The sequence below is a fragment of the Rhinolophus sinicus genome, chromosome 14 (assembly GCF_057876585.1).
Source record: "Rhinolophus sinicus isolate RSI-liver-muscle chromosome 14, RSI-T2T, whole genome shotgun sequence".
Taxonomy (NCBI): domain Eukaryota; kingdom Metazoa; phylum Chordata; class Mammalia; order Chiroptera; family Rhinolophidae; genus Rhinolophus; species Rhinolophus sinicus.
In genome coordinates this window covers 173,847,371-173,870,854 of record NC_142514.1, presented here as the reverse complement: position 1 = coordinate 173,870,854, position 23,484 = coordinate 173,847,371, and positions in this window count along the sequence as shown.

The window sequence follows — 23,484 nt, the reverse complement described above, 5'->3', positions numbered from 1 at the left end:
TGTTAAAGGAATACGTCTTTCCGTTTTCCTGATCAGGAGCTACAGTGGGGCCTCATGCACGGCTACGTACAGAGGAACTTCAAAAACAGATGCTGACAAAAATAACTTTTAACTCTTAGATTTAGGGCAGAGCATGATATCAAAGGCCTGAGCAAAGTTTTGCAAATTTTCATTTGTCAGAAATCTGTGCGGCATTTGTTACACATTTTCCTTTCCAAAGAAAATTATTTCATGACTTCAGGTAAAAGTAAGTCCCCAGCAGACTACCCGCGGCTTTCACCAACGCCCCTGGCAGGGGCCCTCTGGTTCCCGGCCTCAAAGAACATCCTGCAGTTTTCCAGGAGCCCGCGGGGTCTACTTTAAACAGATCAGCCCTGTGTTTTGTCAGTTGTGAAGCTCACGGTGCTTTCAGTCTCCCTGTTGCTCAATTAACCGCTGACAATTCTTTTCAGTGTGGCAGGGCCCCGGGCCCTTTTCTCTCTGCCTCATTATTTTGTATATTTTGAAATGCTGGCTTTTTAAGTTAAAGGTCAATTTTACTGCTTTTCTGGTGAGAGAGGGAAGCATACTGGCTCTTGGTAGGAACATTAGAAAATACAGATTAGAGTAAAAAACTCCTCCAATGCGGTTGTACCCAATTGTACCGCATCAGCCGTATGTGAGCATTTCAGGGCTACATCTTTGGCCGCATTTGGTATTTTGTCACATTCACGGTAGCCATTATTCTTAAATTTGCATTTCACGTGTTTATTGGTCCTTTGGAGATCCTCTTTTTAAAATGCCTGTTCGAATCTTTTACACATTTTTTTTTTTTTTTTTTTTTTTTTAGGGAGCTGTATTTCTATTACTTTTTGATTTATCAGCAGGGATTTGTTATACATTCTGGGTATATAACAATATAATAATATTCCTTTGTCAGGTATATGAATTGCAAGTGTCTTCTCCAAATCTGTCGTTTTGCCTTTCACTCTCTCAACTGTGCCTTTTAATGAACAAAATAATTGAAATAAAATCCAATTTTTTTCTTGGTGGTTGGTGCTACCGTTACATTTTTTAAGGTAAGCATTTGGGCCGTCTCACTGAAATTAAGATGCATCGATGCCTTGTTTATTCTGCTTAGCTGCTCTGTGCGGACCTGGGGCATGCAGGAGAGGCCTGTGTGTTGCTAGAAAGTACTACAATGTTCAGAACAGCATTGTTCAATAAAAAATATAATGCAAGCCACATGGGACATTTAAGTTTTGCTAGTAGTCACAGTTAAGAAAAGTAAAACATAACAAAATAAAACAAAAAAGTAATTCAATTCAAGTGAAATTAACTTCGTTTTGGTGGTATATTTTATTTAATCCAGTATATTCTGGAACCCAGACTGTTTCGATATTTTAAAATATTCCTTGTTTTAGTTTTTCAATTTAAATGTTAGTCCCCCTCGCCACGTGACAAGTGCTTAGCAGCCATGTCACTCTGGTGGCTACCATAGTGGACAGGCACAGGTTGAGAGGTTGACAATGAGCTCTGGAGGCAAATGACCTAGGTTCCAATATGGCCCTGTCCTTTAATAACACTAGCTAACATCTGTGCACTGCTTCCTCCGTACCAGGCCCTGTTCCTAAGAACTAAAGATACGGAGCATTTAAGGTATACCAGGTACTGTATATGCATTCTCTCATTTAATCCTTCGCAAACCTTATGAAGGTAATATTCTTACCACATGTGGTGGTTAATTTTGTGTGCAAACTTGGTTATCGTGCTCAGTTGCTTGGTCAAATGCAGGCACGGATGTTGCTGTGACGGTATTCTTTAGATATGATTAACATATAAATCAGTAGACTGATTAAAGCAGATTACCCTCCATAATGTGGGTGGTCTTCACCTAATCAGATGAAGATCCTAAAAGAAAAGACTGAGGTCCCCCCAAAAGGAAGGAATTGTGCCTCTAGCCTTGTTTTGACTCAAGACTAAAACATTGACTCCTACTGGAATTTCCAGCCTGCCAGCCATCCCACAAATTTTACATTTGCCAGCCCCCACAATCACATGAGCCAATTCCTTAAAATAAAATCAATCTTTTCCTCTCATATATCTGACATACATACAGGCTATGTATCCATAGGGATATTGGTTCTGTTTCCCTGGAGAACTCTGATTGATATACCACCCATCTTAATTCCCCTCAGTGGGGAAACTGAGGTAGCCTGGCTCCAGAGCCCATGCTCTCTACCCCTCTGCCCCTTCCAGCCATCTGGAAAACTGCTTACCTTCTCTAGGTTTCATTTTTTTTTCATTGGTAAACTAAGACAAATAATAGTACGTACCCAATAGGATTGTCGTGAAGAATGTGAAAGATAATAGAAGGGATCTGGCATGTGGCAAGCGCTCAATAAACTTTATTGTTATTTATTGATGCCTTCCGTCTTAAAATACACTGAGCCCGACTGATTACTGGTTGCACTGTAGATACCAAAGAATTAAAAGGAAGGACAAGGTCGAGACAAGTGTGTATTATATTATACTTATTGATGGTCTTTATTACAGATGCTTTGAGAACACATTTTGGCTGTGCCCATGTCCATAAAAATTGCCATTTTTCAGGGAGTGCCTACCACGTGCCCAGTACTCAAATTCCATCCGCTATTGAAATCCTCACATTCATCTTCCTGGGCAGACGGCATTGTCATTTCCCAGTTTACAGATGAGAAACTGAGGCTCTGAGCGACTTGAGAAAGTCACCCAGCTTCTAAGTGACAATCAGGAAAATAATTTTCCACTACCTTCCTATCCCCCAGCCATCAGGTTATTTGTTTTCTTTATTCTTTACGAAGCAGTATGTAAGTGAGATGAAATTAACATCCAGTCCGTGTGGGGAAATTGAAAACTTAATCATCCCTTCTCCCGCATTTTTATTTACTGCTGGGTGCACACATTCGTAATTCAGCTTTGAGACTGTCATATACTCTTATAATGTTTTTTTTTTCTTTGCAATTTTGTGCAGGTAATCCTAAAGAGGATTTTTCATATTATTGTGTATGATCAAAATTGAAGGTAGCTTGTAAAAAAAATGAATAGTTAATAACTGAGAGAGCCTTCTGTTCTTTGAAAATATTTGCTGTTAAATGAAAAGAGACTTCAGAATATCAGTCCATTTCATTTCGTTTATTTCCCCCGCCTGCCTTCATTCTTGTAGTTACCCCATACATTTCAAATTGCTATAATCCACAGACCAATTTTAAGGTATTTCTTTGAGTTATGTTCATAAATGTTGGGTTTTATAGAAAGATTATTTTTGCATGTTTTCATACATTTTCTCCTCCGTGCTCCTTTTTTGATGTCAGGGCTCTATAAATCCTGTGTAATATGACTTTCATTTGTGAGGCTTAACACAGAAATCATTGTTAAAGCTACACCAATCCTCCTTCTATTTGTTCAGTGATTATCTTTTTCTGTCCAAATGAACCAAGCCCTCTAGTCCGAGGATTTGTTAAAAAAACAAGTCCAAAAAATAGAAATCAAACGTCAGTGGGTGAGCTCAGGTTGTATCTAAGGCCTTCTGTATCTTTGCACCCACACTTCTGTGAAGTGTCTTCTGTAAGCTGATTACGTTGGATATGGAAGTGAAAGTGTGTGGTTTTGAGTGGTAATTCTACCATGTTTATTCTGAGGTTGGATACCGCAACCTTCGCGCCCTGGTGTTTCTATGTACGTGATTTTTGCCCAGCATAGTTACAATGGGCTGTTTTAAATAATTTAGACTTTCATTTATACTGGAATAGTTATGTTCCTAACTGGACTGTTAACGGCTATATTTCATTGAAAGGGCTGTGTGATGACCTGGAGTGCCACACCCCCTGAGATATAGCCTTTTTTCCTTTTCGTGATCTCTTACCTTTCTCTCATTTTCATGAGCAATTCTTTGCCCTGCTTCTGAGAGCTAAGAGAAGACAGCAGCAGAACTGCAGATAGCATGCTTGGAAGAGTCTGGATTTATTATGCTCAAATTACAATCTATGAATATTCATTAAGCTCCTGCTGTGTGCAAAGCTTTGTTCTAGACCCTGCGTAGAATGATCAGTGCGGTCCCCTGAAGTATCTGTCCCTGAGGTATAATTTACTACTATTTTCCTGACGTTAGTTAAGCAATATACATCAAGCCTTAAAAATGTGCGTCGCCTTTGAGCTGGTAATTCTCCCCTTAGAAAAGTAACTTAGGAGAGTAAATGAGGATGTGGATAAATATGGAGATAAAAGAATGTTCTCCACAATTGTTTAGAATAATGAAAATTGGGAAACAGCCTAACGGACCAATAGTAAGGGGCGCATAAATTAAGATCTTGTGTGCCCATACGGGGATATTATATAGCCATTGAGAATAAGATTGCCGATTATTGACATGGAAGGACACTAATTATATATGGCCATGTGAGGACGAATATAATATGACTATATTGCACTCTTAGGAGAAAGGCCAGATGGATACAGAACAAGTGTAAAGAGTGGTTATTGTAGCATGGTACGATCGTAAGTGCATTTTTATTTTCTTCCCTTCGTTTCCCTTACCTGCATTTTCTAATTTTTCTCCAGAGACTAGGTGTTGCTTTTGAAGTTGGAACATTCTATAGCAGTGATTTTTAATGCAAATAAATTAAAGGCGTCTATCTGTGTGCCGTTATGTGCTGTGCAGGAAGGACACACCCTGGCGACATTCAGTGTTCATGGAACAATCCAGTTGCATGGAGCCATTCTGCTTTGCTGTGACACACTGTCCTCCCTCCCCTGACCCTCCCTGCCCTGCCTGGAGCTTTGTAGCCTGACTTCAGAAAGCCATACCCTCCTTCTTGCTCAATGCAAATTACAGGTCAGATCAACACTGGTTCACACAAAACAGAATTTGCTTTTCTTCCTGCCACAAGAAACCTAACACCTTGATATCTGACTCTGGCCTCCTGGACCTGGTCTCAGGAAACCTCCACTGTGTAGGATCCGGTCCTTGAACCTTTGGAACTCTAAGTCTGCAGGGGATACAGACAATGTCAACTCTGGAATAGGAGATAATGGCTTTCCGTCACCTACAGGGCAATGTGACTTTGGGCTTGGCCACATGACTTGCTTGGGTCAATGGATATGAAGTGACACCTATTAGTAGAGATGACGTGATCACATTCTTGAACTGTGCTTGCACATTGTGCCTGTCTTATGCTCCAGTGATTGTCATGAGAAGACAAGCCCCAAGTGGATACCACCCCTTCATCTGGGCACCAGGGGGAGACAAGTAGCCCCTGGCCCAAAGAAGATGGAACAGATCTGAACCCAACCTGCAAAACGGACAAACTGGAACCTGGAAGCATGAGTCCAGGCCAGCCCAGTCAAGTTGCAGATGACTCACTGACCGTGAGTATGAAAACAAAGGATTTTAGTTTTAAGTCACTGAGTTTTGGGGTGGGTGTTATGCAGCACTCTGTAGAAACAGCTGACTTATACAGTTTTCTCTTCCTCTTTCTTTTCCTTCCAAAAATATTTCAGCAGCAGCTATGTGTCAGGACCTAGGGTAGGGTCTGGAGATACTATAACAGTGTATAGGCCATCTGAGCATCACAACAACCCTGATCGTATCACTGTCATCTGCATTCTACAGATGTGGAAATACTGCACAGAGAGGTTAAGTCACCAGCATGAGGTCACAGAGCCAGCAAGTGGCAGAGCTGGAGTTGAGAGTTAGGCAACATGGCTCCAGAATCCCTACTCACACCCACTCTACTCCCGGCCTCTTGTGGTCACTCTGATTCAGCAACAACCTCATATGACGGAAGGACTCCCAACCTGTAGGCTGCCTGTGGCTCTGGAAGGAACAACATGAATAAAGTAGGCTGTCAAGGGGTAGCTGCCTCCCTTCCTCTCCATCTGTCCCTAAGTTCTCAGAGAAGATTTACTTTCATCAATATGATTGCATGGGATGGGGGGTGTTGGTAAAGTACCTTCTGTGGGTCAAATCTACCCACAACCTAATTTTGTATGGCCTGCAAGCTAAAAATGGTTTTTACATTTTTAAATCGTTGGAAAACGATCAAAAGAAAAAATGTTTTTTGACACATGAAAATTATACGAGATTCAATTTTCTTTTTTAAACAGACTTTATTTTGGGATCAGTTTTAAGTTTACAGAAAACTTGAGCAGAAAGTACAGAGAGTTTCCATATACGCCCTTCCCACCACCACTCCGATTTCTCCTATTATTATTATCTTGCGTTAGCCAGATACATTCGTCACAATGGATGAGCTAATATCGATACATTGTCATTAACTAAAGTCCATAGTTTGCGGTGGGGTCTACTCTTAGTATTGTACATTCTATGGGATTTGGCAAATGTATAATGACATGTATTCACCATTATAGTGTCATACAAAATAGTGTCACTGTCCTAAAAATCCTCTACATGAGTGCATAGGCTCCACCCATTCATCCCCCTCTTCTTCCCTCTAAATTCCTGACGTCCACTGACGTTGTTACCATCTCCATAGTTTTGCCTTTTCTAGGATGTCATATAGTTGGAATTATGCAATACGTAGCCTTTTCAGATTGGCTTCTTTCATTTAGTAATATGCGTGTAAGTTTCCTCCATGTAAGAGTTTCTGTAATTTGCTAGCTCATCTCTTTTTATTGCTGAATAATATTCCATTGTCTGGCGGTACCACAGCTTGTTTATCCACTCACCTACTGAAGGACAGCTTGGTTGTTTCCAAATTTTGGCAAGTATGAATAAGGCTGCCATAAACATTGGTGGACAGGTTTTGTGTGGACATACATTTTCAACTCCTTTGGGTAAATACCAAGGAGGGCAATTGCTGGATCATATGGGAAGAGTATGGTTAGTTTTGTTAGAAACCGCCAAACTCTTCGAAGCGGCCGTATCATTTTGCATCCCCCCAGCACTGAGGGTTCCTGTTGCTTCACATCGTTGCCAGCATTTGGTGCTGTCAGTGTTTTGGATTTTAGCCATTTCTACGAGGTGCATAGTGGTATCTCACCGTCATTGTAAATTGCAGTTCCCTAACAACATATGTTGTTGAGCATATTTTTATATTCTTATCTGCCACCTGTGTATCTTCTTTGGTGAGGTGTATGTCCAGATTTTTTGCACATTTTTAAATTAGATTGATTGTTGCCTTATTATTGAATTTCAACCATTTGTTATACATTTTGGATACCGGTTCCTTTATCAGGTGTATTTTGGAAATATTTTTCCCCTGTCTGTGGCTTGCCTTTTCATTCATTCTCTTAACAGTGAAAGTCAAGTTTTAGCATCCATCAAAATTTTATTGGGACACAGACATGCTTATTTGTTTACGCATTGTCTATGGCTAATTTCAGGCTATAGCAGCACAGTCGCCGCAGAGCCCAACACCAGCAAAGCTGAAATATTTACTAGCTGTCCCATTCCAGAAAAGTTCGTTGACCGCTGATTTAGAGCATCTCCATTCCTTCCTTAATGAGCCTGTCATTCCCAGAAAAGCAATTCTCGTGGGAAATCATTACTGACTTCTACAGTCGCTGGGTTGAAGTGTGTCAAGTTCTGGCCCAACAGGCCACTTTCTTTTTCTTTTGTATTACTACTCTTCTATAGCTTGTTTTCTGACCTCAGGAGGCCTTGCTCAAATCTTCGTGAGTGGAGAGACCACTGCTGGGGCAGACTGAGCGGTCCCACCTTTGGGGTTACTTATCTGTTCTCCCTCCTCTGTGTGGGTCCCGCCCAATGCCTCTCACTTTCCCACGCAGGGCCCTGTAGCCACGGCTTCCGGTGCAGGGAGTTGATGGCCCCCTAGAGGTGAATCCTTGTTAGTACAGGAACATCAATCCTAGAGGCATGAAGGCTTGTCAGCCCAGCCTTCCCAAGGCAGGTTTCCACATTCTCCACTTCCCAGCCCTCCGCATGGACTCACTTTTGTCTTTGTGATTGAATTTCCCTCCAAAGTTTTGAGGATCACATACTGCAGATTTCTCTCATTCTATTTTCTCCTCCCCACAGCAGTAATCAATTCCAGCATGGGGGTGTCAGATAATTCGAACAGGCTCCACGACATTTGCATTTTTCAATTTCCACATAGCTGCCAGTCTGATTCCCCCAACCCCCATATTTTTTTGCCTTTCATTTTTTTCATGCCCTTAACATTTGGTCCTATTTTCTTTCCTTTTCCAATAAGTGAAAAGAATGAAAATCTAGAAAAACATAGGCAGATGTATGTTCTTTTTCTTACTAAGTTTTCACTCTAACTATAATGGTGTGACAACAAGTGAAGAGAAACAGAGAGACTTACACACTCTGTCTGGTTTTTCCTCTCCTGCCAGTTATTTTTGACAGCTTGGCATCTGATGTAAATCAATTTTTTCCCAACGTGCATCTTCTGCCTCCTAGAAGATCAGGAGCGCTCAGGCAAGCCACAGACTGCCTGCCTGGTTCCTAGGTGTTAATAAAAATAACCATTATTATTATAATTTATTGAGCACTTATTATGTGCCAGCACTTTTCTAAGTACTTTACATTTAAAGGCATTGAAAAGAAAGCAAGCTAGGCAGCTCTCTGTCCTGCCCTGCCTTCGTATCATAACTGGAATAAGAGGTTGATCAGCCTGGACTCTGAAATCTGGTGGAAATGAGTGAGGAGGAAAAAGGGGTGCACGCCCCTGCCAGGCGACTGATGCCAGGAGGGCATGTCGGAGGGGAGAGGGGAAGAAGCCTTAACTGACTGAGCTTAAGAAAACCTGACCTTGACAGTTTACCTTGATCAGCAAGATTAAGTTTCCACGCCCAGGGAAGATGGGTTTTGAGAGTTCAATTCCCTTGGAGAGAACTTGATGCTCTCCAAAATGTATGCTTGCTGAACAAGAAAAAACATTCTCTTCATAAAATATTCGAGTAATGCTCAATGTTAGCTAATGTATGGTGAGGATTTACTATGTGCCAAACACTGATCTAACATTTTGCACGTGATATAGGCCAAGGTCCTTAGTTGCAGACAACAGAATCCACATTAGCACGTTTACGCCAACAGACATTTATTAAAGTGTCTTTATTAGGTACCTTATGGATGCTCTGACAGGTCCAAAGAATCAAGCTTGAATGCTACTCAGACTCAGGACAGTACTGGACAACCCTTGGTTCAACAGAACCCTAAAAATGCCTCAACTCACTGTAAGACTGTTCAGACAGAAAGCTCTGCTGCCGACACTTGCCAATCACCACCCATGGTGTTTGGGACCGAACGTGCAAAATTCCTTCCCATTTCTCCAGAAGATTTAACACCTCTGCCTCTGTGCTTTCTAGAAGGTCCAGTCTCCCAGCCTGTAGTCCACTCTGCTAGCCTGTGGCCACTTCTGACACTGCTTACTTTCACATCTGAGTCCTGCGTGAGTGCAATGGGTTGGGGGAAACTAGGCCACATGCCTGCACCCCAGCTGCAAGGGAGTCTGAGGAATTGGGTTTCCAGGTTTTCAGCTTTGATAGGACAGGAAGGCAGTCTGGAAGTGAATCAGAATAGATGCTGAGTCAGCCACACATGCACAAAAATTACCATTTTCCACATGAAGAAACTGAGGTGCAGAAGAATTGCATCTTTTGATTCTCTTTGAATCTTGCTGGTCAGGAACGAGCTCCACTCCTCCTGTTTGGGGATTTTTACCCCTGTTTTCCTTTAGCATATGAAAGACCCAGGTACAGAATGTTCAAAAAGCATACTCCATCAGGAAACCCACCCCCAAATCAAGAAGAGGTCATAGTTCAAGGACATTTATCTATTCCAGGAGCACCGTAGCCTGCCATCTCGTTTCTGCATTTTTCTCTCAAGTTGCCATCTGCTTTCTGGATAGAGGATGTATGTTAGGACTTAGCTCCTCTCTTGGGACCTCTCACCCATTTTTTAGTTGCTGTGTTAGTTCTTTTGGCTTCTCTTCCATTTTTAGGATGTTTTCCTTTGTGTGTGTAACTGTAACTCTCTATCTTTTCAGAAGCAAGGAGGCTATGATTTCAGATTGAAGTCCTTATGAAATGACGTTTTGATTCACCTACAGAATTGTTCCCATTTGATTCTTGAAGCTGTGCTTCATCTTCCATTAACTCTGGAGAACTGTAGCAGCAGGGCAGGATGCATTTCCACGGAACAATTTAAGAGGTTGCCCTTTCTCTCAGAGGCCAAACACAACTTCAGTCTCACTATGCTGGTGAACTCTTAATCTGCCTTTGTTCAGCCGTGAGCAGGCTCAACTGTGACAGATCCCTCGGAAATTCTCCTGTCTCCTGCCTGTTGCTCTTCCTTCTCATATATGGAGGCCTAAAATAAAGACTGACATTGAGATGCATTATTAATACCGGTAGCAAGGCCTCAAACCAAGCAAAACTCAAAGAAGGGAAGATCAAAAATTCTTCAATGAAGGAAATTACCCACAAATTACTCAAAAATTTTGAGTTCCAAAGAATGGATTCAAGTCAACAAAGAGTATTCAAATTTAAGTTCTAACATAGATCATGCAACTGGAAACTAGAGATGCCAGGTGCTCAAGGGGTCTTAGTGATTTGGGGCAACATAATGCCCTCTGCCTCCTTTCTTCCCTGCTGACAGAAGTCTGGTTTTGTTTATGTAAACGGCTCAAAGCCTTTCGTCCCAGGAAAGGAGGGTCCTCAGCAGCCCCACTGGGCTAAGGCGGTCAGTTTGATCCCATTTCAGCAATTGGTCCTCGATGTGCCATGTGACCTATCTCTAGCCAATGGGATAGTGGAAGCCTCCTATAGGGCCTCTGGGGAATATTTTCTACCTGGATAAAAGCGCCATGGCAAGAAAGCCTTTTCTCCCTGCTCCTACATCCTGTCCTGAATGTAGACTGTGACTCATGGAACCGAAACTGCCATGTGTGACCAGGAAGAAAGGCCAAGCGAGCTGCAGGGATGTATAGCCAGAGCCCTGTCATTTTGAACTTCTTATCTGAGCTAATTAAAGATCTTCATTGGTTAAGTCAAGTCAGGGGTCAGCAAACTCTTTCTGTAAATGGCTGGACGGTAAATATTTTCAGTTTTCCGAGCCAACTATTCATCTTTGCTGTTGTAGTATGAAAGTAGTCATAGGCAATACACAAATGAATGAGTGTGGCTGGGTTCCAATAGCACTTGATTTATAGACACTGAAATTTGAATTTCAAATTTGCACATGTCATGAAGTAGTAAGAAATTCTCTTGATTTTTGTCAGCTGTAAAAATTATTCTTAGCTCGTGAGCTGCACAAAAACAGGTGGCAAGCTGGATTTGGCCGCTGGGTTGTCACTGTCACTGGATTTTCACTTACTGGAAGCTGAGTGCCTTCTAGATGGTTTTGGTATCCAACCTTCCATTTCTCAGATGACAAAGCTGAGGTCCAGACAGGTGACACTGTCAGGAGTAATAATTCTAGAAAAGCTCTTGACTCCAAGTCCAAGATTTTCCCCAGAATACAGGACTGCTTCCAGCTCATTCACACACCACTTATGGTTTTTCACCATTTATGTACATGTTCCTTCATGTACATAACTGCGTTTCATTCACACAAAACATATCGAGACCCAAGAGGTCTAACTTTTATTGAGGACTTACAAGCCAAGCACTTTACGTTACTTAATCCTATGAAAAGGAGGTAGAGATTATTATGCCCACTTCACATATGAGTAAATGGAAGCCCTTAGAGAGCTGCACCATGCCTAACTTTACCTGGGGAAGAGATGGACACGAGTCCCGCTCCGTCCTTCCCGCCACATCTCATCTCCTCCCGTGCTCCAGGTCTCAGAGCTGGGTGTACCCCAATGAAGCAGACTGTCATGCGAGGTGTCATGCGGGGTATCTGCTCCCACTCCCCACATAAGAACACAGGACATGGTGAGGCCAAAAAGGAACACCCACGGAGCCATAGATAGGGGAGTCATACCACTATATTCTCGCCAGCGGCCGGGCAAGACACAGGAAGTAGGAGCCACATTGTCCGCAACCTGCCATCCACTTCTCTGCCTGCCAACCAAGCAACCGACCAACGCAGTCACGGCAGTTATATCAGTGGCTAATTGGCTAACCGGTTACAGCTGATGGCCAACCAGTCACAGTTGTTGGCCATCTATCTACTACCCGAGGCAGCACCTTTCCATGTGAGGCCAAGAGCCTGGAAACTGCTCTTTGGGACTCTGTCCCCACACAGACGTAGCCCCTTTTCTTCAGCCACTGCATATATGCAAGGGAACCCTGGAAGAGCATACAAAGACATTTATTTTTCCTTTCTGAAACTAAACTGGGCTCCTTTTTACCAGTTCTGGTGGAGCTAGAAACAGACCAGGTGAAATAAGGCGACATTCATCATCTTGACCACTAGAGGACGGCAAGAGGCCATGTTTATAAAGCAGCTCATTGCCTTTTCTCCATGATTCCTTTGGGAGTTTGTGGGAAACTAAAGGGGAAAATGTGTTTCAGCCTTTTATTGCAACATCCTCATTTTTCTGATGGGAAAAGACAGAATCCCACAAGGTTCAGGTTGCTTCCCTAGGATCGGACATCGGGAATCATTAAGTCAATAAATATTATTTGCATATTCATTACTTCACACATATTACTGCACAATCAGTGCTCAGGCGGTGGAGGTACAACAGTGGGCAGGGAAGACACAGTCCCTGTCTGCACGGAGCTGGCAGCTTAGTGGAACACACGGGACAATGAGAAGTTATCACGTCAACTAAATTATTATAGATTGTGGGGGAGGGGCGGGAGAGGGACGGTTGAGAACAGTTCTCTGTGAAAGCGCCATTTACCCCCATCTGAAGATGAGACGTAGGTAGGCTTTCAAGGAGCTGAGGGAGGAGAATGCTAGAAATAAGGAATAGCAAGAGGAAGAGGGCTTGACTTATGCTGCCAACGGGTAGACCAGCAGTGTGGCTGCATGGAGTCCAGGAAGGAAAGGGAGGTGATAATTCAATGATATACTAGTGACCGTGTATTGGACATTCATTAGGTGCCAAGCACTTCGTTGGGGCATTAGCTCACTGTACCACCACCACAAATCTATGGCTTGCCTACTATTATTATCATCCCCGTTTTACAGCCTCAGAGGGGTTAAGCCACTTGGCCAAGGCCACACAGCCTGGTAGGGGCCCAGCTGGGATTGAACTAGGCTCTGACTCCAGCACCCAAGCTCAACCTCGTTCTCCCCAACAAAGGCAGCACGAAGACTAGAACCCGAGTTCGTATCTCCTGGCTGGGACTCTCCCCACCAGCTTCTCTTCCCCTTGCCTTCCAGGAAAGCATCCTTCCACTGTCAGCTCCTGGGCATGGAGGAAGGGATGAAGGCAAAAGGTAAACAATAGAAAGGAGAAGCTTTTCTAGAAAGAGATGATCAAAAGCCAGGATAAGTTTTCCCAAAACTCACATGAGCAATTGTCCCCTTTCAAATACAGTACTTATGAGAAGACACAGATTTCTGACCACAGATTCAAAACAGACTCCTGAGAACCAGAGGAAAGGTACCTTATGTTCCTAAACGCTGCCTCTCAGAGCCTAGAGAAGCCAAGTGGCTGGTTCTCAACACAGGGCTGACCTTCCAGTGCTCCTGGGAAATATATGAAATTACGTGCACTAGCGTGAGCCACCCCACTAGCATACCTACCTTATGGAGTTACGTTCTGCCTTTTGATGAATGACGAAGGTGGCCCTGGAACTTCAGGGCATGTCCTTGATGACTCCGGCCGGTGGCATTGTGCATTGGGGTGTGGGCTTCAAGGGGAAGGCCGCAGAGCAGATCTGGGTCTCCTTCCCCGGCCCAGCTCCCACCCTCCTTCCTGCCCCCAGGACCTTGCAATGGCACACTGGGTACCAGTTCCTCTCTTCCGCCTCCTCTCCACCTGTCTAAACTCTTCCAAGGCACAGCCCCACCATCCCAAAGCTGCCATTAACACCTTCTCCAGAGCTCAGTGTCTCCGTACCCTCCACTCACTCTCCCTTGTAACCTGGACATCTAAGCTTAGCATTTGTTCGACAGGACAAAAGCACAACATTTGGAGTTAGAAAATCTAGGCTTGAGTCACTGGTCCCACCGTGGCAGGCTGTGTGACCTGGGGCATGTCATCACATCTCCCTGAGCTACTCTTAGCCAGGCCCAGGGCTAGCGCAGGGTGGAGTGGTGAACAGGCCCTACCCTCCAAAAGCTACCATTTCAATGTTTGCATCTGGAAAATGGGCATCTTAACAACTACTTGTCCAGCTGGCTGGAAGCATGTTGCAAAATAATATACACACAGGAGATGCTTGTAAATTTGGATGTACCATCCAAGTTTTCTTCCCCACCAATTCCTCCACAATTGCCTTGCTTTGCCCATCTGCAAAATGGGGATAGGAATGCCGGGTTATTTCCAGTCTATTCTAACAGTGTAGCAGAGCAGAGGTAGCACACACAGGCTGCATCTGGGAGCTTCGTCCCTGGGGCCATTCTGTCTGATTTTTCATCTTGGCGTTGCCTTTTCTTATCTTGGAGACCCTGGACAAGTTACCAGAACTCTGGGCCTCAGTTTCTTCATCTAAAAAATGGGAGATGATAACTGCCCATTTCCCAGAGTGGTTGAGGGACCCGTTAGTTTCCTAGGGCTGTTGTAACAAATTGCCTTAAACTGGATGGCTTACAACAGAAATTTATTGTCTCGTAGTTCTGGAGGCTGGAAGTCCAAAATGAAGGTATCGGCAGGGCTGTGGTCCTTCTAAAGACTCTAGAAAAGAATCCTTCCTGGCTTTTCTAGTTCCTGGTGGTTCCAAGTGCTCCTTGGCCTGTGGTTGTATCACTCTAATCTCTGCCCCGTGTCTTCACATGGCCTTCTTCATGTGTCTCTCCTCTGTGTGTCTTTCATAAGAACTCTTGGCATTGGATATGGGGCCTACCTGGATAATCTAGGATGATCTTGAGATCCTTAATTATATCAGCAAAGATGCTTCGTCCCCCTTCCCCCCCCAAGTAGATCACATTCCCAGTTCACCTCCAGAGATTAGGACATGCGTATGTATTTTGGGGGCCACCATTCACCCACTACCACCAAATAAGGAACATGGGACACATTCAGCACAGAGCCAGGAACATGGTAAATGCTCAGTTAATAGGAGCATTGCTGATGTGCAGCCAGAGGTTGTGTCTGAGCTTCCACTGTGGAGACTTGTTTGGCACAAGAACAGAAACCTGGTTGTAGGAAGATGGGTCACCCTTTCCCTCAGGACTCTGGGTTGGTGGCCCGACTTGCCATGCTGCATTTCCCAATGTGCCCAAACTTGTTTCAGCCTTGAGATTCCCCCAATTCTCTCCATTCTAAACTGGTCGTTTTGCAGAAACCACCAATTATTGCAAAGTCTGCATTTTGCTTCACTGAAATTAGACTCGAGGTGTCCACTGGTCACAGGCGAAAGAGAGCAGCCCACCTGGCAGGAGAGGCTCAAATGGCAGCATCGGCAATCTTGACAGGTCGTCCCCTTATTTGGTCTCAGGCTGAAGCCAGTTTGGCCTCATGAGGCAACGCTAGGCATCAGGTTTAAAGGTCAAGGTAGTCTTTCACTGAAAAGAAATGGGACTGGTTTCGCTCTGAGAGTCAGTTCTGTGGCTTACCCAGGTGGGGTGTGTACAAGTTCCAGGGGTACACCTGGTTGAAGGAAGACTGAAAAAAAAAAGAATCACCTGGGTCTGAGGAAGGCAGGGAGGCCGGTGGAGGTTGAGTCTGAGATCCTGACTCTCCCGTGGTGTGATGGAAAAAGAAAGGACAGCTACACTGGTTTCAACCCTGATGGGCCATGTGAGCACTCAGAGCCTTGATATTCTCAGCTGTTAAATGGGATCATAGCAGGAAATACTCCTTAGGAATGCCAAGCTGCGTGGATACACAGCCGGTGTTCAGTGGTGCCTATTGGTGTTCCCACAGTAGCAGAATGAAGAGTAAAGGGTGGTGGAGGCAATTTTAGGGTGACTGGTTCAGTCCCAGATCAGTAGAAGGCCCAATCTCTGAGCTAGACCTGCTGGTGTTTGGGATGGAAATGAAGCGGAAGGGGCTCCCTCACAGAATGCAGAAAGCTCAAGGGGAAGCCTCTGAGAGGGTTAGTTCTTGAGCCCATAAAGCACTTTCTGTCCCAGAACCAACTTGAGGACTGGAGATAACATCAGAAGAGTAACATTTCATGACTGTTGTGAGACCCTATTTTGACCCCTAGAGATACCTCTAAAATAACTAGTGGTTGTGGTCCCTGCTGGAGTTGCCATTCGGGTATTGGTGTCACTACGGTATCATTGTCCTGGGCTGATGGAGTTCAGTGGTCACCTGTGTTGGAGAACATTTCCCCAGTATCCCCCCTGCTCTGCACAAAACCCCACAATAGAGAGGGAAGCCCCACCCCTGTCCTTACTACACCAGCTTCCAGGACCCTCATCCCCTGAGGCTAACCTCAGAAGATCTGGGCTTTATTTCAGAGGAAGCTGTTTGCTCACCTAGCTGAAGGGAGAATCTTGAGTTAAGAAGCAAGTATCATTTTAAAAACTCTCTTTTGTTCCATGGGTTCAAATGACCATGGTAGTTGCCTTTTCTGGAAAACTGCTCACTTGCCCCCGTGTGATTATTTTCTTTTAAAGCTGAGTAGCACAGATTACCCTCACAGGCGCCCCTTAGATCTATAGCAGTGAACCTGCAGAACTTCTAACACAAAGAGAACGTCTCAAAACAACCAAGGAAAAAAGAAGATTGTTACACAGGAAAGGCCATTCGACTGACCTTGAACTTCTCTAAACCCAAATGGAAGTACAAGATAGTAGAAGGTCTTAACGGTCTTAAAGATGCTGAGAGAAAATCACTGTCAAACCAGAGTTCTATAACCAGTGAAATGAACTTTCAAGTACAAAAGCCAAAAAATAAAGAGAACACTTGCTACTAACAGACCCCCTCTCCCATCAAAAGAGTAGAGATAGTCTTACTTCTTCCTTTCTAATTTGGATGCTTTTTATTCTTTTCCTTGCTGAATCACTCTGGCTAGAATTTCCAGTGCAATATTGAATAGCAGTGGTAAAGGTTGGCATCCTTGTGTTGTAACTTATCTTAAAGGGAAGGCTTTCAGTCTTTCACCATTGAGGATGATTTTCGCTGTAGGTTTCTCACATTATTTCATAACATGGTGTCTTATGTTGATTGTCTGTCATATGTTGAACCATCCTTGCATTTATGGGGTTAAACCCCTTTGGTCACGGTATATAATCCTTTTAATGTGCTATTGGATTGGATTTGCTTATATTTTGTTGAGAATTTTTGCATCTATATTCATAGGAGATATTAATATTTTCTTTTCTTGTGGTGTCTTTGTCTGGCTTTGTTATCAAGATAATGTTGGCCTCACGCAATGAGTTAATAGATTCCCTCTTCTTTGATGTTTGGGGAAGACTTGTACACTGAAGAGGAAAAAAAGAAGAAACATTGCTTAAAGATATTAAAGGAGATCTAAATAAATGGAAAGACATCCTGTGTTCATGGATTGGAAGAGTTAATATTGCTAAGACGGCAATAATCCCAAGTGACCTACAGATTCAAATGCAATTCCTATAAAAATCCCCGTGCCCTTTAGACAGAAATGAAAAATCTTATCCTAAAATTTATATGGAATTGCATGGGCCCCCCAATAGTAAAAAATTTTGAAAAGAACAAAGTTGAAGAACTCAGACTTCCTGATTCCAAATCTTACGACAAAACTACAATAAGAAAAGCAGTGTGGTACTGACATAAGCAGAGACGTATAGATTAATGGACTAGAATTGAGATTCTACAAATAAACTAATACATATATGATCAATTGATTTTCCACAGGGTGCCAAGACTATTCAATGGGAGAAAAACAGTATCTTCAACAAATGGTGTTGTCACAACTGTATAGCCACATACGAAAAAATAAAGTTAGATTCTTACTTCACACCATATACAAAGATGAACTTAGAATGGATCAAACCTACCTATAAGAGCTAAAACTGTAAAAATCTTGAAAGAAAGCATAGGAGTAAATCTTCATAACATTTGACTTTGCAATGGTTTCATAGATATGACACTAAAATAACAACAAAAATAAATAAATTACACTTTATAAAAATTAAAAACTTTTGTGCACCAAAGGACACTACCAAGAGAGTGAAAAGACAACCCTCAGAATTGGAAAAATATTTACAAGCTATATATCTGAGAGTCTAGCATCTAGAACCTGTTAAGAACACTTACAGCCCAACCAAAAAAAAAAATAAAAATCCAATCCAATTAAAACATGGGCAAAGAACTTGAATAGACATTTCTCCAAAGACGTGCAAGAGTGCAACAAGCCCATGAAAGGATGCACAATGTCATTGGTTACTCAAGAAATGCAAAGGAAAACCACAATGAGATACCACTTCACACCCACTAGGGTAGCTAAATCGATAAAACAGAAAATAGTAAGTGTTGGAGAGAATGTAGAGAGATTGGAACACTCGTATGTTGCTAGATGGGTTATAAAATGGTGCAATGACTGTGGATAACACTTCAGCTGTTCCTCCACAAGTTAAAGATAGAATTACTATCTAACTGACTCAGTAGTCCCACCCCACATAATTTATAACACGTGTTAAAACAAAACCTGTACACAAATTGTATAACAGTGCTTCTCACGATAGCAAAAAAGGTGGAAGCAACCTAAATGTCCATCAGCTGATGAATGGATGAAATAAATGTAGGATGTCCATGCCTCCATGGATGCATGTGTGGATATTCAGCCATAAAATGAATGCACTGAAGTACTGATACATGTTACAACACAGATAAACCTCAAAACCATGATGCTAAGTGAAAGAAACCAAACACAAAAGGCCACATATTTTACGATTCCATTTATTTGAAACATCCAGAATAGGAAAATCCATAGAGACAGAAGGCAGATTAGGGTGCTGGTTGGAAGAGGTCGGAAGGAATGGGGAGTGACTGTTACTGGGGACAGGGTTTCCTTTCAGGGAAAAGAAAAAGTTCTGGAACTAGGTAGTTGTGATAGTTGCATGATATTTTGAATGTACTTAATGCCACTGAACTGAGCACTCTCAAGTGGTTAAAATGGCAAATTTTTTTTTATATTTATTTTACCACCAAAAAAAGTTTTCCAATAAATGAATCATCTACTTAAAACTATTTACCTTTAATATATAAGTATGCATCCACGTTAACATAACTGGTTCATGTCTTTCAGAAGAATTATTTGATTTTGAAACAAAAGCATATTGGTTTCAAAACTATGTCCAAGTTAAGTAAATTCAGTAACCCTTGTGTGAACTCGATATTATTAACCGAATTCCAAGGAGTAATGCAAACTCTAAACTTATCATTATCAACAAAGTGTTCTTCATGTTTTTCTTGTGCAAGCCTACCCACCCTTACAGCTGTACAAAGTTTCAGAAAGGACAGACTGGCTGAGCCAGTCTTGGGTTGGGTCGACTGGGTTTTCTCATTTTGACAAGCCCATGGGTGTTTTTATATTAGTTTTCTCTTTTGTCATTTTTGTAATGACTGTATTATAAAAAGGAAAGTGTTTTACTTTTAAAAATATTTTTTAAAGAAGAAATTAAATATTAAGAAACTGTGACATATGAGCAGGTGAAAATGAAGGAACCCAGAACAGTGGGAGGTATGCAAGCTACCTCCATGACCTTGGCCATTTTTTAGAAGCCAAAGCAGACACTCATAAGAGCTGAAGCTACCCTGAACTTCTCTAAGCCCAAGCTCCTGGGGTGCTGTAAACCTATATCGCAAATAGGGCAGAGGTAGAAGACACCATTCTCCTAACAACTGTATATGGGAATATATATATCTTTCCTTCCGAGACCTAGAGACCACCCCCCTTCAGAAGATGTTCTGTAGCATGAGACCAATAGGTTTTCTCTAAGTGAATTGACACTTAGCCCCTTTTCCCCCAGGAGGGGTGGAGGAGGACTTTTGGGCTGAGTAGAAGGAACACTCCTCCAGAGACAGGCCAGGCTGCGCTGGGGAAGGTGGGAGCTGGAGGACTGGGGTTTTGCTGAGCACCTGAGACCGCAGAGGGTGAGACCCACAAAACTTCCAGCTGTTTCTCTAGCCAGTGCCAATGTGGGTAGCAAATTTCAGTCAAGGTGAGAGACTGTCTCTCATTCTGGGCTCTCAAGGAAGGCCACCATGCTGGCCCTAATCTGGGGTGAAGGAGAGGGTAGCAGGAGTGGTAGCGATGATTGAAGGTGGCCCTGGAATGGACCTGGGCCTGAAGTAGGGTTGCAATTGGCTCATGGTTTCAGGGTCCTGGGGTGGGGCAGAGGCTGGGGAGGAAGGTTCTTTAGCATGAAATTGGGCCACAAAGTATCAAGAAAGAGTCTAGTGGGACACTGCTACCAAAAACCATGACAGTAGCCACCAGGGACTCAATGTGCAGAAAGGAGACCCTAGTGAGTAGGTCCATTTCTGCTGCAAATGCCCCACCGAAGTCTCGGGATTTGGGACTACTGAGGACATGGAGCTTCTCTGGTTTCACCTCAATGCTCCAGAGGGATTCTGTTATCCTGTTATCAGCAAGTGACTCTAAGGGATTCAGTCTGTAGTCAGATCTCAGTGTCTCAGGATACGGTCCTGCCCTTTTTTTGCTTCCTTTCCCCAAATCTGGAAATCCACTCTCTTTGTGACTTGCATCTCCAGGAGCTCCTGGACATCAGGACTGAGCTGCCTGGTTGCAGAGTCTCCCCAGATGGAGGTCTCACAGACAGAGAGAAAGAAGCATGCTGGAAGGTCACAAGAAACGTGTCCTTGACAGATGCCTGCCACCAGGAGAAGGCCAAAATAGGCAGGTGTTTTAAAGTGCACCCAGGATTTGTTTTAGTCAGGTATGGTAAGACACATAGACGCAGAAATGACTATTATAAAGGAAGAACTTCTACTCACAGATCCTTAGAAACAGGAGCACAGCCCATCACACAGGTCCACAGTGCCCAGATATTTGGTCAAACATTATGAGGTATGTTTCTGTGAACTTTTTTTGGTTTTTGTTTTTTTTGGGGGGATGAGATTTCCATGTGAATTGGTGGACTTTGAGTAAAGCAGATTGCTCTCCACAATGTGGGCGGGCCCCATCCAATCAGTTGAAGGCCTGAATAGAACAAGCAAGAAAGAATTCTGCTAGCTGATGGTCTTCCAACTTGAACTGCAGCATCGACTCTTTCTTAGGTCTCCATAATTATGTGACCCAATTCCTTAAAGAAAAATACACACACACACACACGGTGCCAAAAAATGTATATACATTTTAAGAAAGGAAAAAACTGTGTTAAAACTGTAATACTCAGTATATACTGATAACAAAAGATGAATGCAAGTCACGTTTGACTTCTGCAATTACAAGAGGTGCTCAAAGTGGTTACCATCAGCGTAATTTTAATACCATTTTTTTCTTTCTTAAAATGTGTATACATATTTTTGGCATCCTCTGTATGTGTGTGTGTGTGTGTGTGTGTGTGTGTGTATACATATACATATACATATACATATACATATACATATACATATACATATACATATACATATACATATACATATATATATATATATATATATATATATACACATTCCGATAGAGATATATATACATATACACATACATGAGATAGAGATAGAGATGGTTCTGTTTCTCTGGAGAACCCTAATACAATGGCAATAAAGTTAGGGCATATGAAATGTGTGAGATAAATCCAAAGAAGTCTTGGATGAAAATTTATAGCCTTCAATACATGTGTTAAGAACAAAAATGAAATTAATGGTTGAGCTCCTATCTCAGTAAGACGGAAAAAACAGCTAATTAACCCAATGAAAATAGGAAGGAAATAATGACAAAATTAGAAATCTATGCACTAGAGAGAAAACACACTATAGAGACAAATCAATCAAGCATAAAGTTGTTTCTTTGAAAAGATTAATAAAATGTATAAGCCTCTAGCAAAACTGATCAAGAACAAAGGGAGAAAACACAAATTACTAACATAAGACATAAAAAGGAAGACATCATTACAGATCTTACAGACTTAAAACTATATAAAGAAGACACTATAAGCAATTTTATTTGAATCAATTTAAAAATTTTTGATGAAATGGGCAAGTTTCTTTAAAAACATAATAAACTTGCCAAATGACCAAAGGAAAAAAATTTAAAAAATCAAATTGTTCTGTATCTGTTAAATAAATTGAATCAATTAATAAAAGTCTTCCCAGAAAGAAAACTCTGGGCTCAAATGGCTTCATGGGCGAATTCTTTCATGTGCTTAAGGAAAAAAATAATAGCAATCTTATATGCATTCTTCTAGAGAAGAGAAAAGGAGGGGATACTTCCTAACTCACTTTATGACACCAGCAAAACTTGGATACCAAAACTTAAAAAGGATGTTACAGGGGGGAAAAAAAAACCAAAAACTATAAATAATCATTTTTTACGAACATGGATATAAAAAATCTTAAAATAGTAAAAAATCAAATATAGCAATATATAAAAAGGACAGTACATCATAGACAAGAGAGGTTGATTCCAGGTATACAAGGCTGCTTTAACATCTAAAAATTCATCAATTGAATCAGGATATTCATAGATCAAAGGAGAAAAAAGTCATATGACCATCTTGATAATGCACTAAAAATTATTTGATAAATATGAATACCCATTCATAATAAAAAATAAATTTCTTAGCAAACTAGCAATGAAAAGAGCCTCCTTAATCTGATAAAGATAGCTACAAAAGGCCCACGGAGAACATTAGAGAACATTATATTTAATGGTGAATGATTGAAAACCTTCCCCTCTGAGATCAGGTGTGAGACAAGTATGCATGCTATAATAGCTTTTATTCAACACTGCATTGTATTCAACATTATGCTAATGACATAGGCAAGTAAATGAAATAAATTATGTAAATATTGGAAAGGAAGAAATCAGTCATTGTTTGCAAAGGATGTGATTGCATATGTTGATAATTCTAACGAGTCTATGGTTAAACTATTAGAATTAATTAGTAAGTTTAGCAAGATCACTGGATTCAAAACCAACATAAAAACTCAATTATGTTTCTATGTACCAGCAATAACACACAGAAAACAAATATTTTTAAGTGAAACCTTTTACAGTAGCACCACAGAACATCAAATATCTAGGAATAAATTTAATAAAGGTGCGTAAGAACTTTTCATTGAAAACCATAAAACAAGTAGAGGGAATGTAGTCAATAATATTGTAAAAACTATATAAAATGCCAAGTGGGTACTAGACTTATAGGGGGAATCACTTCATAAATTACATAAATGTCTAACTGATGTAGGTGATATTGGATCTGCCGGCAGTTTCTGAGTGTGGGTCGGGATCGTGTCTCGTGAAGCCAAAGAATGGAAACAGGGACCAGGAAGAGGCAAAAAAGTTTTTAAAAAGAGA